Genomic DNA, 14,325 nt, shown 5'->3' with positions numbered 1-14,325 from the left:
ATCTTCATGATGAAGGAAGATGAAGAGAAGACCGTGTTTATCACCCCATGTGGTACGTATTGTTTTATATGAATGCCTTTTGGGTTGAAAAGCGTTGGTTCAACGTTTGCTAGAGCAGTCCAGATAGGTTTTGAGCCCCAGCTACATAGAAATGTGGAGGCTTATATGGAAGACATAGTGGTCAAAACCAAGGACACGAGAACACTCGTGCAAGATTTAGAAGAAACGTTTGCGAATTTGCGCAAGATCAACCTCAAGCTCAGCCCTGAGAAGTGTGTGTTCGGTGTCCCATCTGGCAAGCTTCTCGGGTTCTTTGTGTCTCAGTGTGGGATCAAGGCGAACCCCGACAAGATCAAGGCGATTGAGCAGATCGAAGTACCAAGACGAGTCAAAGATGTGCGTCGGCTTGCTGGTTGTGTTGTTGCTTTAAGTAGGTTCATCTCCAAATCTGTTGAGCGCGCCCTGCCCTTTTTCAATATTTTGAAAAAGGCAGGTCCAATGAAATGGACTCTGGAAGCGGAGGCAGCACTGCAAGATTTAAAGAGGTACCTCTCCTCTACGCCAATACTAGTCGCGCCTAAACCACAAGAACCGTTGCTGCTATATCTAGCGGCGATGAATCAAGTGGCCAGTGTTGCGCTAGTGGCGCAGAGGGAAGTTGATGAAGGAGCGGTGGCAGCGGCGAGGCCGTTGGATGACGAGCCAGGGCTCTCCCCGGTAGGGTCTGGTGCCAGCAAGGTAAGATCCCCGGCAGAGTCTGGTCCTGGTAGGGTAGAGTCTGGTGCCGACAAGGCAGGATCTGCACAAGCAAACAAAGTGATACAGAAGAAGATGATGCAGCACCCAATTTATTTTTTCAGCTCCCTCCTACAAGGGGCCAATTCAAGATACTCTCGTGTGCAGAAGTTGCTCTTCGGCCTCCTTATGGCTTCGAGGAAGCTGTGTCACTATTTTCAGGCACATGAGATCACCGTCATCACTCGCTTCCCGTTGCAACGGATTTTGCACAACCCAGATGCAACCGGAAGGATTGTGGAGTGGGCGTTGGAACTATCAAACTTTGGTCTCAGGTTTGAAAGCACTTCGACAATTCAGAGCAGAGCCTTGGCGGAGTTCATTGCAGAATGGACCTCAACGCCCGACGAAGAAATTCAAGAGACCACTCTCCCCGGCAAGGAAACGGGCCATGATTGGATTATTGACTTTGATGGGGCTTTCTCGCTGCAAGGCACCGGTGCTGGTGTGCTACTTGTCGCGCCCACCGGAGAGCACCTCAAGTACGTAGTCCAGATGCACTTTCCCCGGGAGAGGTCGTCAAACAACATTGCGGAGTACGAGGGACTGCTTGCCGGTCTCAGGATCGCGGCAGACCTTGGAATTAGGAAACTCATCATCAGAGGTGATTCACAGCTTGTCGCCAAGCAAGTTAACAAGAATTATCAGAGCCCGTTGATGGAAGCTTATGTAGATGAAGTGAGGAAGTTGGAGGAGCATTTTGACGGTCTGCAAGCAGAGCATGTTCCTCGAGCAGAGAAAAAACATTGCTGACGACCTGTCAAAACATGCTGCCCTCAAGTTGCCTGTGGAACCATGGACCTTTGTGCTCCAATTAACTCAGCCATCCGTTGAACCATCGGCAGGGCAGAATAAGCGAAGGAAGTCAGGCCCCGGCAAGTACTTTCCCGCCGAGCTCCCAGGAGCTGCCGGCAAGGACGTTGCCGGGGACGCCAAGCTTGCTGGGGAGCGACAGACTCCGGCAGGGCCTCAAGCCCTTGCCGTGGAGCCAACTGCTCCCACGGCAGAGGACATGCCTTTAGTCCTTGCCGTCGAGCCTCAGGCTCCGGCATGGGCACAACACACTGTTCGGCTCCTCCAAACTGGGGAACTCCCTGAGGAACATGAAGAAGCAGAGAAAGTAGCCCGTCGGTCCAGCATGTACCAGTTTGTGGAGGATGTCCTGTACAGGAAAAGACCAAACGGCGTGAAATTGAAGTGCATTCCTCTCAGGAGGACGGACTGGAGCTGTTGGCAGAGATACATGGAGGCATATGTGGCTCTCACATAGGATCAAGAGCTCTTGCCGGCAAAGCATTCCGGCAAGGTTTCTTTTGGCCCACTGCTCTCCAGGATGCAACTACACTAGTAACCAAGTGTGAAGCGTGCCAGCTCCATTCAAATATCCAGCAGCCAGCTCAAGCTCTTCAAAAGATCCCTCTTTCCTAGCCATTTTCGGTCTGGGTGCTCGACATACTGGGCCCCTTCCCCCGTGCCGTCGGGGGCTTTGAGTACTTGTACGTTGCAATCGACAAGTTCACAAAGTGGACGGAAGTGGAGGCAGTGAGAAAGGTGACAGCGCAGTCGGCCGTCAAATTCTTCAAAGGACTAGTTTGCTGTTTTGGTGTGCCAAATAGAGTCATCACGGACAACGGCACACAGTTCACAAGCCGCACCTTCATGCAGTATATCCACGACCTCGGCAGCAAAATATGTTTTGCTTCTGTTGCTCATCCAAGGAGCAACGCCCAGGCAGAAAGGGCAAATGCTGAAGTGCTGTGGGGCCTCAAAACAAGGACTTTTGACAGGCTGCACAAGTGCGGAAGGCGCTGGATTGATGAGTTGCCGGTGGTTCTTTGGTCAATCAGGACTACACTGAATCGAGCCACCGGCCAGACGCCCTTCTCCCTGGTGTACGGGGCAGAAGCAGTTCTCCCCATAGAACTCATATACGGGTCACCTCGAGTGCCCGCTTATGATGAGCTTGAGCAAGAGCAGTTGCAGCAAGATGATGCTACGCTCCTGGCTGCTGTGCGAGCTGCGCGCTACCAGCAAGCCTTGCGCCGCTACCATAGCCGCAAGGTTCACGCCCGAAGCCTTGAGGAAGGCGACCTTGTTCTTTGGCGCGTTCAGTCGGCCAAGAATTCCAACCAGTTGACGCCAAAGCGGGAAGGCCCTTATCGGGTAATACGAGTCACCAGGCCCGGCGCAATCCACCTGGAGACCGAAGATGGCATTTAGTGAGCAACTTCTGGAATATCGAACATCTTCGCAAGTTTTACCCATGAGGCGCGGTTGCCGGGACACCCGACAACCCCCTTTTTTGTACTAGCCTTGCCGGCAAGGCATATAACCCTATGTACAGAGCCAGGCGCAGACCCCGTGCGCAATTGAATAAGTTTAAGTATGTACATTTCTATTTGATTTCCATGTTATATATATGCATGCTTGTCCAGGATATTGTACTATGTTTGCTTCCAACAAGTACTGATGAACCACCAAGGTTCCATGTTCCTATTTTCTCTTATTTCTTTTTCTCAAAGGACAGAAGGTTCCCTCGCATACAAGTTTGCAGGGGGGGATAGGGAATGTGGACACCAACAGGTGACATTCGAAGTGGCGTCTGGCGGAAAAGAACACAGCAGCGAAAAGCTAAGTCGCGAAACCTTGAGTGAATTTCTTTTAAACGCGAGGTTATTTTCCTCGAATGGTTTCTGTTCTTGTATGAAAAACCTGCACGCGATGGAACTTTGTCGGGATTGGCTGTGTCGTTGCTCTATTTCGAGTCCGCTCAATGGTTCACGTGGCTGCGCTAAGAGCGGCAAGGTGCCTTGCCGGCAGTGGCACCCCCAGCAGGCTGCTAAGGATCCGTCCTCAAAGCGCTCGCGGCAAGGGTGCGCGCACCGGCAAGCTTTTCCCAAAAAAAGCGTAGGGTGTATGCCATACAAAGAGGGATCAAACAAGGAAGATAGCATGCATTCAATCCAAAACACAGCAAGTTATATTACATCAATAGATTGCCGCAGTTCTAACTTAAGATAAATTGTCTTGGGCACGAATTCATGGCGGCAAGAAGAAGCGAAGCGGCTTGTCCCGGCGCTGGCCTTCCACCCTCTTGACTTGGTCGACCAAGTCAACGATGGGCGCAACGAGCTCTTCAAGCGCCTTGCGATCTGCATCCTTCGGCAAGCTATCTAGCACGTTGGTGAGGCTGAGGCCAGGGTTCCTGAACACCACCTTCGTGAGCACCTTGAGGAGGACACCCCGGTAGAGCTTGCGGGTTTCGTTGGCCAACTGGGTCGCTCGGGTGGAGTGGAGCAGCTGCAGGGCGTCGAAGACGGCCTCAAAGAACATGGTTAGCCTGGCACTCAACGTCACCCTCTCCTCGTGGGAGAACTTGAAGCTCGACATGCCCATGGTGGACAGTTGCATGGTGAGCCTCTCTGCGACTTTGATGAGGTGCTCATTCCAGATCCCCATGCCCTTCACGTAGTCGTTATAGGTGGCAGCGGCGCCCTCAAGCAGTTGTTTCTCCTCCTGGAGGTCCTTGGCCAGAGTATTCTCACGAGTCCTGCTGCCTTCGAGGGACTCCTCCAGAGTGGTCAGCTTCAGCTTCAGATCAGCAATGGAGTCGTTGGCGGCGGAGATCTGCTTGGTCTTCTTGGATATGGTGACCTGCAACTCCGCCAAGGTGTAGGCAGTTTTGTCTCTGTCGCTCTTGAGCATCGAGACCTCCTTGTTGTGCTTCTCCAGTTTCTCCACCTTGCCGGCTAGCTCATTCTTGGCGGCGTCTGCAGCTTCGGCGGCGTTGACGACCTCCTTCAACTTGCCGGCATGATCCTGGACTAGAGCATCGAGGGTGTCCTTATGCTTCTGCTCCATCTCCTGGGTCCACTACGCACAAGCTTTTCAATTTCTTCATCCTTGCCGCGGAGCTTGGCGGCAAGTGCCTCTTCGCGGGCGGCAAGGTCTTCTTCTTGGGCGTCAAGCAGGACACGGCGCTCCCTGAGTTGGGCGTCGTCCTTGGCGGCCTGTGCAGCAGCCTCCTCCTGGGCCTTCTCAACGTCGGACTGCGTCAGGAGGAGCTCGTTCCAACGATGGCTCAGCTGCACCTGGCTAGTCTTCAGCTCCTGCCGGGCCTCGGCAAACCAGACCTAATGCGCTCCTGGAAGTCTGCATCTGCCGTGTCGACAACCGCTGCCCTGGAGTCTATCTTGGAGCTTCTGAAAGTTGCTGCTCATGGCTAGGAGGAGCTGGTCTTCCTTGGAACCGCTGCCGCTGGCACTCGACTCGTCGACGACCTTGAGCCCGGCGGTGGCAATGACTTCTTCGTTAAAAACCTCCCCCTCGGCTGGCGCTCCGGTGCTTGCCGTCCCCGGGATGCTGACGAACAGATCGTCGCCTACCTTCAGGTATCTGCTTGAGGTGGGGGCTTCAGAATTTGATGGTTGGTCTTTGACCACCGTCTCCCCGGCAGCTGAGGACTCCGGGGACGATGTAGCGCCAGGCGCTCCTGTGGCAGGGATGCCGTCAGTAAGGTCGCCGGTCTCCTTGCCGGCCTCCTCGGCAGACCCCTTGGCGGCCTCTTCATGCCCGTCCTTGGCGGCCTTGTCGGCAGCGACTTTGGCGGCCTCAGCGGCATCATCCTTGACGGTCTCCTCGATGGTGGCGTCGAAATCCATCTGATCCACCAAGGGGGTATCTGGAAGCCAAGGAAGAGAAAAAAGATGAAACCAAGATTGAAGCTCAAAGCAAACAAAAAAAGAGAGAAAATATCATACTGGAAAAGTGGCAAAATCCAGGAAGCGGGCGGCATACCTGGGATGAGCTGTTGAGGGTTGGTTCCCTCCCCGACAACACTCGTTGCCGGGATGGAGCTGCCAACGCCTGTGCTCGCCGGCTCGTCCTCCACGTTCGTGGGCTCATCGGTGGAAGCCCTTGTCGGGGATCCCTCCCTGGGCGGTGTGGTTGACGGAGGAGGCATGTCGGGGGTGACCCTCAGCGGCTCCTCCTGTTGCCGCTCTTCTCCTGCAAACCCGGCAAGGTTAGCAGTGAAGATACACACCCCGACGCTCACCAGCGGAAAGTGAGTAACGGGCTCACACTGGGGGTTGGTTTGTGGGCTGCGTTGTGGGCTGGGATCCGGGCTGATCGTGATCATCTTCGGCGCACCTGAGGTGCCTGCCGGGGGCTCGTCGCCCGTCGAGGTCTTGGCCCTCTTCGCCATCCTTTGCGCCAGCGTTTCCGTGTTTCTACGGGAGCAAGTCAGGGCCAGATCAAGTCAGCAAAGACAAGCAAAACATGGACTCAAGAAATGAAGAAAACAGTGAGGCACTTACTCGTCTTCTTCTTCTGGCCTATTTTCCCTCCTCGGGCTAAAATAAGAGAGGTCGAAGTCGGCCTCTGGTATGGTGTCCGTGAGAGGGGAGGGGGATGGAGACCTGGGCCGCTTTGCCATGGCGGAGGCGACGGCCGCTGCTTCCCTTGCTGCCGCGGCTGTGCGCCTCGTCTCGCACACGGGCTGTGGCTGGGCCACTTGCCATTGTGCGGCCTTGCCGGCTGCTCCCTTAATGGGGACCTCTTCGTGCGAGGAGGCTTGCTGGACTGGCTCGATGGAGCCGACCCGCCGAAGGACGCGCTTCTTCTTCCCCGGGACTGGGGGCTCCTCTTCATCTGCCTCTTCAGCCACCTCTTCGGCTGTCTCCTCGGCAGAAGGGCCCCCGGCAGTGGTGCCGCTGTGCTCCCCGGCAGGCTCTTCCCGCCCGACAAACTCTTCCTCTGCGCCGGCCTCTTCTTCCAGGAAGCCGGCGCTGCCAGCCACCTCGGCAAGGGCTGCCTCCTCCGCCCTGCTGGCAATGTACGCCACCTCCTCGTCAGTGGTGGGGCGGATGAGCTGCGTTTCTTCCCGGACAGCCCTCTTCGACAAGTTGTCAAAAAACTTTTGTACCTGCTCCGCGTCTGGCTCGGCCCAGGTCTGGTCAAGGCCATGGGCATTGAACACCGACATCATGGCGATGATGGAGGTCAGAGCGGAGTTGTTGCACAAAGGGATCACACCCGCCGACAACCTAAGCGGCTTCTCGGTCCTCTCTCTCTTGTCGGCCTTGTCGGTCTTGTCGGCCTTGAGTTGGAACAGCTTTTGGCAGAGAGCCGCATGATGCATCACCGTCAGGTTGTTGTTCAGGCCGGGGCGCTGCCTCATGATGTCCGCCGCATTCCGGTACTCCTAAGTTGGCCTCCCCTTGTTCTGCATAGGGGTGATGCGGCGGCGGAGAAAGTCGGCTCCAATCATCTCGAGTGTGAGCCCGGCGGCCTTGAGGCGAAGGATCCTGGTGGTTGCAACTGTGGGCTTCCCGTCTTGAGGGTCGAGGTCGCCCCAGTTGCCGCCGCGGGTCAGTTTCGTCTGCCGGGGGATACAGAACGGCAGCGGGTCCTCCTCCACAATCCAGCAACACTTGCCTCGCCATTCATCCCACTTCTCCTTATGGGTCCCTTCTGGGTATGTCTTCTTGCTCAAGACCCTCGGGATCCAGGTGACGCAGCCAGAAAGGGCGCCTCCTGGCTGGATGCAGGGGACGAAGTAGTGGTGGAAGAGCGCCATGTTGGGGACCACCCCGGTGAAGTTCTCGCAGAGGTGGGCTAAGGTGGCCATGCATGCCACAACGTTCGGCGTGAAGTCCAAGAGGTGGAAGCTGAAGGTGTGCATGATGTCGATGAAGAAATTCGAAAATGGGGGGCAGAGCCTGCAGTAGAAGTAATCGACAAAGAAAGGGAATTTATCTTGGGCGTGCTCGACGCAAGAAGCTGGGATGACACGGGTTCGTGGGTGCCCCGTCGTCTCTCTCCCCCACATGCACAGGTATCGGTCCCTGAGCGCGCGCGCATTGAGCGTCAAAGCGAAGACGACGTGCTCCCTCCGCATCTTCACCAGCTCGCTCTCCGGCACCTCTTCCCCCTCGCTCGCCCTTGGATGCTCCCTTGCCCTTGCTTGTTTTGGGCGCCATCGCAGCCGAGAGAGGGCGGGGGACCAAGAGCGGTGAGGGCACGGCGGCGGCGGGCGGAGGAAAAAGCTCTGGTTTGGGCTCGAGGAAGAAGAAGGAGACGACAGTTCCTAGATTGGAAGGGGCGAAAGGGGGTAAATGAGCAGCGCACCTGCGGATTCCTCTTTTTATGGGGAAGGCGCGGGGCTGCCTCTTTACTGTTCGATATGAAGGCGTTTTCACAGGCGTACTGCTACCGTTCCACGCACGACCCCCACGTTGCGCACTCAACGCGAATCATGGGGAAGCGCAGCAGGAGAGATGATTACGGCAGTTAACCCCTGCCACATGTGCTGCGCACTGTTTGGGCCTGGCCCAACGACGCTTCGCACTCGTGTATGGCCCAGGCCTGGGGGCTCCTGTCGGTGTACTAAGGTTTGGGCCCTTTGGCACCCCTTACTTGTGCACGGGCAATTGCAGCCGCGCCCGCAGCAAGGCTTGACAGGGGCAGCTGGGGGCAGTATACAAGACGACCAAGATGGCATCCAAGCCAGTAATCATAGAGCAGAAGACAAGCTGGACCCCCAGGAAGATCCTTGCCGGGACGGCTTGCGAAGCGCTGACAAGACCACCACCCTTGAGGTTGAGAGCTCTGACACCATCGACAATGTCTAGACCAAGACCCAGGGGCGCATGCGTGGTGGCATGCAGATCTTCGTGAAGACAAGAAGACAAAGTTCCCAGGAAGGTTCTTGCCGTGGACGTTTGCGAGGCCCCGACACGATTCTTGCCGGGGACGATTGCAAGGCCACGACGAGGCTCGCGCACGACAAGGCTCCGCCACCCTGCCAACCAGGCAAGCGCCTGCCGTGGCGGCATACAGATCTTCGTGAAGATCCTGCCATCGCTCCAGCGCAGCGGCTAGCCAGTCAGCTTGGCGTTGCATGCCTCGTCATCCTGGATGCGTGTCAAGATGGGGTGAGGCGGCGACGGACGGGACGGGCTCTGTTTCCGTCCCCAATAAAGCTAGAAGGGCACGTAAGCAGCACATTTAATGCGTTTGTCATAAGACGTCAGTGATAAGCACGTGCACTGTAGCACTTTACACCTCCTGTGTGCCTGCACGCCACTGTGGTGGCCCCTTGGTATAAAAGGAGGCCTAGGGCGATGCAGGATGGGACTTTTTTCAGACTTTCCGGCCCAGTTTGCATGCGTAGCAATGAGCCGAAGCTCAAGAACACGGAAATACACTACGAGAAGGACTAGGGTTTTACCTCGTGTTGATCATTAGATCTGCTCTTTGTGCACTCCTTTTCCCCGCCAACCGTAGAAGGGATTCACGAGATCCCATAGGTGTTGTTTCTCCGATAATGGCATGGCTTCCGTTGACGGTTGATCTCCTTCTCGAGTTGGCCTCCTTTTCAGCATGAGTTCTCCGATCATGTTTGAGGGCTCCAATGTCTCAATGTCAATGTGTTCTTTGTTGTTGCTCCCGCGCACCCTTGTATCATGCCAGAGTTTCTCCTTTGCCTTTTTTCCTTTCTTTGTGGTGTTGTGTTGAGTTGTGTCTTGGGTTGTAAGGACTTCATTAATTTTTTTGAAAAAATATTATTTCAAAGTATACTAGTTATAAGTTTTGTAAGTCTGCTTCTCCCTCAACACGTCGATACGTGCATATGTTTAAATTAAAGTTCAAGTCAATTTTCAAAAAGAAAAAAGGAAAATTTCAATAACATACTCATCTAGATATATCCATTTCTCCCACAAGTATTTCTGGATAGAGGGAGTATTCAACATTGATCTTGTTTCAAGATTCTTGTCAAGGGTTCATAAATATACAACCATTTTTTTCTTTGGGCCAAAATAATAATTAAACACAAAGATATATATTGATGGAAGAGTGGAATGTGGACTGCGGGTCGAATGTAATAAACCATGTACTCCAGCTTAATTATGACCAATATCTGACCATTTGTTTTTTACTCTAGTGGCCCAAAAGCCATTGGTGCACGGTGCACTAGATATGTTCTCTTACACCCTCCTATGATAGCATAGAATTCAGCATCATTATTGGGCTGGTCGTAATGAGAGTATCATAGGTAGTATCATGCATCCTAACTAGCCAATTTTGATGAGGTGATATAAAGTTAAACGAAGAAAAAGAGGGTTGAGTATCATATAATGATATTGTATCATAATAAATGATATGTTACTGTGTGTCATGCATGACAATAAATAAGGTCATCTATGATAGTAATATATGATAATATGCATTAGGAGGTACTATCATACACTAAGGAGAACATATCTGGTGATACGGCTACCTAGGTGATACGATGCTCCAGTGTGTTATGAGCCGTTGGATCATGCTCAAAGGGACAAGATGCATGCACACGTGATGGCCAGCTACTCCACGATGAAATATTCAAAAAACACCCTGAATATATTCTTAATTGAGCACAAGGCTGAAGCAATCAGAAGATAATTATTTGCATTTCCTCATATTTGCCCATTTTTATTTAGCAGCATAGGTGCATTTTTATTAACCACAAGATTCACTCAAGTAAATTTGGTTCCTCTTTAAGATATATGCCAAAAGTTTCTTTGCATGCTCTCTACAAAACTCAAATAGCTTTACTAGAGCTAGTCCCGAGTTTTATATTGTGCAGGCTAGAACGGACATTAAATTTGTGATGACCAACTGGAAATAATAAATAAGTTCATCTTTCAATAGTACTTTTATAGATGATCACAATTCAAAATAAAATAAAGTAAACCAATACAGTGTGAAAATCATGGATTTAACATACCAAACCAGTTTTGTTATTATTCATCGACAAACTAACGAAAATAATAGTTATTTTTTTGTTGAACTTTCGGGCTTGAATGTGTGTTTGGACATTGAAACAGAGACTTTTTTTCTACCGTCAACGAAAGTGAGGCTGATTTATCAGTAGAAAAATGACTCAGGCTCAATTAAGAACATGGTCCAGGGGTTTTTGACATATTTCAAAGTGGAGGAGCTCGCTACACATGCAGCATTCATCAGATCATATTGAAAGATATCTAATGGTCAAGGATTCACTGGAGCATCGTATCACCTAACAAGCCGTATCACCAGATATGTTCTCCATACACTAGTATCATATGCATGATACTAAGTTATGATACTACCCACTACGGGCTGCCTTATTAAGACTAGCCGTAGTGGAGAGTACCTTTCACTAGTACCATGCACATGACCCTAAGCTATGTAACTATCTCCATAGTGGGTAGTAACATAAGTATGGTGCCATGCAAAACTTCATATATTAGTATCATAGACTCGTATTGTCTTGGGATATGTGATGTACAATAAGGCTGGCCATAGTGGGTGGTATCGTAGCCGGTATCTTGCACTCGAGACTAGTAAGCACGTTGATGTGGCGGACAATTAAAGAAGAGAGAGAGATGGTTAGACCTCTTTCAATGCATGGGGTGCTTAGATGAGGTACTAAATGCATTAAAGGGCTTAGCAACTAAACTCCTCAATGCATAGTGCTTAGTTTTGGTTGCTAAGATTCCTTCATTTAATTAGGTATAGGCTCAGATTTGTGTTTTCGCCTAGGTACACACGCTTAGCATTGTTTCTTCCTGACGTCACCATACTACGCTTTTTTTATTAACATGTCACATCAGATTTTTTGCTTAATTGACAATCTTAGCACATATACAAGGTGAAGCATTGGGAGAGCTAGAGTAACATATGTATACCAAATCATAATTAATGCTATGCTACTATGTGTCATGCATGACAATAAATAAGGTCATGTATGATAGTACTTATCTATGATACTATTCACTATGAAGGTAGTATTATACACTAGTATTATATAATACTCCCCACTATGAGTAGCCTAACATATCATGTTACCCCAAACCTCTCTCTGTTCATTAATTACGTGACACATCAGTTTTTTTTCCCATATGGCATCTATGTTACTATTAGCTAACTTACTCTCGCTATGACTAGTCTAACACGATTCAATGAGAAAACAACACTTCTCTTTCGGGTGCTGATGACTCGGTGCCTGCCTAAAATATGCTATCTGGACGGATGTCATCATTCAAGTGAGACGAACTCTTTTTTCTGCTTATGCAGAGGCAGGGATTCAAGCTTTCTTTTCGAAGAAAAAATAACTATTCTTTCTTCTTGGACATACGAGAGGCTGGTAATGCGTTTACATTTCCGGAATTCCGTCCTGGCCGTGATAGCATTGTTTATCTTATTTCTTGGCGCTCACCTCTTCGCGCCCTATTGTCCAGACGAGCAGGATGACAATTGCATTCTTACCTGTAGCCTGTAGGCATACACCAACTAATTATTCCAGCCATACAAGTAGCTGTTATTTGGAAGGACAATATTCTGGCCCAGCCCTGATAATTTAGACATTTGTTTGGGACTGCTCATGAAAGCTATGCCATGAGGGACATGAGACTGAAAAAGAAGAAATCACATCCAGAAGGAATTTAGAATGTTCGTCGTAAGATCATATTAAAAGAAACTGTACTTTATATCCTTATAAACTTCGCCCAAACTGTAGCTTTCGTTACTGGATTTAAAATGATGTAGCTTAGTTTACGAAATATTCGCCCCTGATGCATTTTTTCCTTGTCGTGACTGGTTTTGTCACTGCTTCATCAGCAACACCCACACGTTCTCCACCCTCTTCTTCTATGCGTTTAATATTGTACTATTGTGCACCGGTCTTGCCCTTGCAGCATGCCATGTGGCTCGTCGCCGGCGTCTAAAAAGATCACCAGATAGGCCGATCCCACATAATTAAAGTGAGCCCATGGCTAGTTTCGCTCTGTCGTGTACTTCAGTTGCGTGCGTTGAAGAACTTTTTCCGTATGTCTAGAGGTTCCTTCTGGATGCATGCATCCACACAATTGCTTTAAGATTGGTAAATTTGTTTTTTCTTTTTGCGGGTGGAGATTGGTAAATTTGTTTGCTCCTAAGCCCCTTGGTTACTGTGTGTGGTGGACGTATCTGATGCAACCGATGTTCTTGCGAAATCACTAATTAAGGAGTACTCGTTGCAAAGAACACTCCATCTTCCCAGGTCACGACAAGTGGTGCACATGTAGCGTGCCACTTGTCGCAACCTGGGAGTTTTCCTTTTTTCGTAGATTCGTTTATTCAAAACGTTTTATCTCTTAAACCGTGCGTCCAAATCTCAAACCGTTTTCACCATTAGATTTCTTGCATCGAGATCTTCAAAACTAGATCCCATGTTGATAGGTTTTGACGAACTTTTTTTTCACGGAAAAAACCGGACGAAAAAAACCGTACAAAAAACCAAATCGGGAGCACGGTTTTTTCCCTTTCCGAAAGAGGCACGCCCGTGCCTCTCGCGAAATCACAACCGTGCCCCTCGTGGAAGCAACACCGTGACTCTCGTGAAAAGAAAAAAAAACAGAAAATGCGTTTTTTCCCTTTCCGAAAGAGGCACGCCCGTGACTCTCGCGAAAGCACAACCGTGCCTCTGGCAAAATCAAAACCGTGACTCTCGCGAAAGAAAAAAAACAGAAAACGCATATTTTTTCCCTTTCCGAGAGGCATGGTCGTGACTCTCGCAAAAGCACAACCGTGCCTCTCGCGGAAGCAAAACCGTGACTCTCGCGAAAGAAAAAAAAAGCAGAAAACGCGTTTTGTTTTTCCCTTTCTGAGAGGCACGGCCGTGACTCTCACGAACGCACAACCGTGCCTCTCACGGAAGTAAAACTGTTACTCTCGCGAAAGAAAAAACAAACAGAAAACGCGTTTTTTTCGTTTCCGAAAGGCACGGTCGTGACTCTCGCTAAAGCACAACCGTGCATCTCACGAAAAAAACGTGACTTTTCACGAAAGAAAAAAAAAGTAAACGCGTTTTTCCGCGCAAAAAAAAATTTCCAAATTTTTTTTGGTTGAAACGCTAAGGAAGACCAGGGAAAAACCAAAACGTCGAAAAAAACCGGGAAAAAAACCGTTTAAAAAGCCGAAAACGCGTGCGGAAAAAAAAACAAAATCTGAAGAGAGCGTCCAGAGCGCGACACGTGGCGAATGGCTGAGAGCGCGTCAAGTGGCGCTGATCGTTGCGAGGCTCCCGAAGGAGCGCTCGTTAACTAGTTGCTCCCATGTTCTTGTGCTACGGGCACATCAATGTCAAAAACTCATGCGAAAACTTTTCAAAAAATCTATAAGGACATGAATACATGGACACAATACATGTCTGTCATGTCATAGAATTTTAAATTCTATTCACACCTCGAGAAACAAAAAAGACAAATCATGACATAATGTTGTTAATTTAAACTGGACCAATCATTGGGGCCGCTTGCACTACCAGAGATGAATTTGTTGTTTTTGTTTCTCTTGTTGTGAGTTGAATTTAGCAACGAAATTTTGCAGCATGTTAGATGTATGCTATCTCTTTACACTAGATTATTTTTGGGATTTCTTAGAACTAATAGTACACGTTTCTGATGTTCGGTGCACTAGTAGCACATAAACTCCGGGTGCATAGGATACACTCTATGTGTGTGTGTG

Source organism: Triticum aestivum, chromosome 3D (assembly GCF_018294505.1).
Source record: "Triticum aestivum cultivar Chinese Spring chromosome 3D, IWGSC CS RefSeq v2.1, whole genome shotgun sequence".
NCBI lineage: Eukaryota > Viridiplantae > Streptophyta > Magnoliopsida > Poales > Poaceae > Triticum > Triticum aestivum.
Note: the sequence above shows the minus strand (reverse complement) of the source record.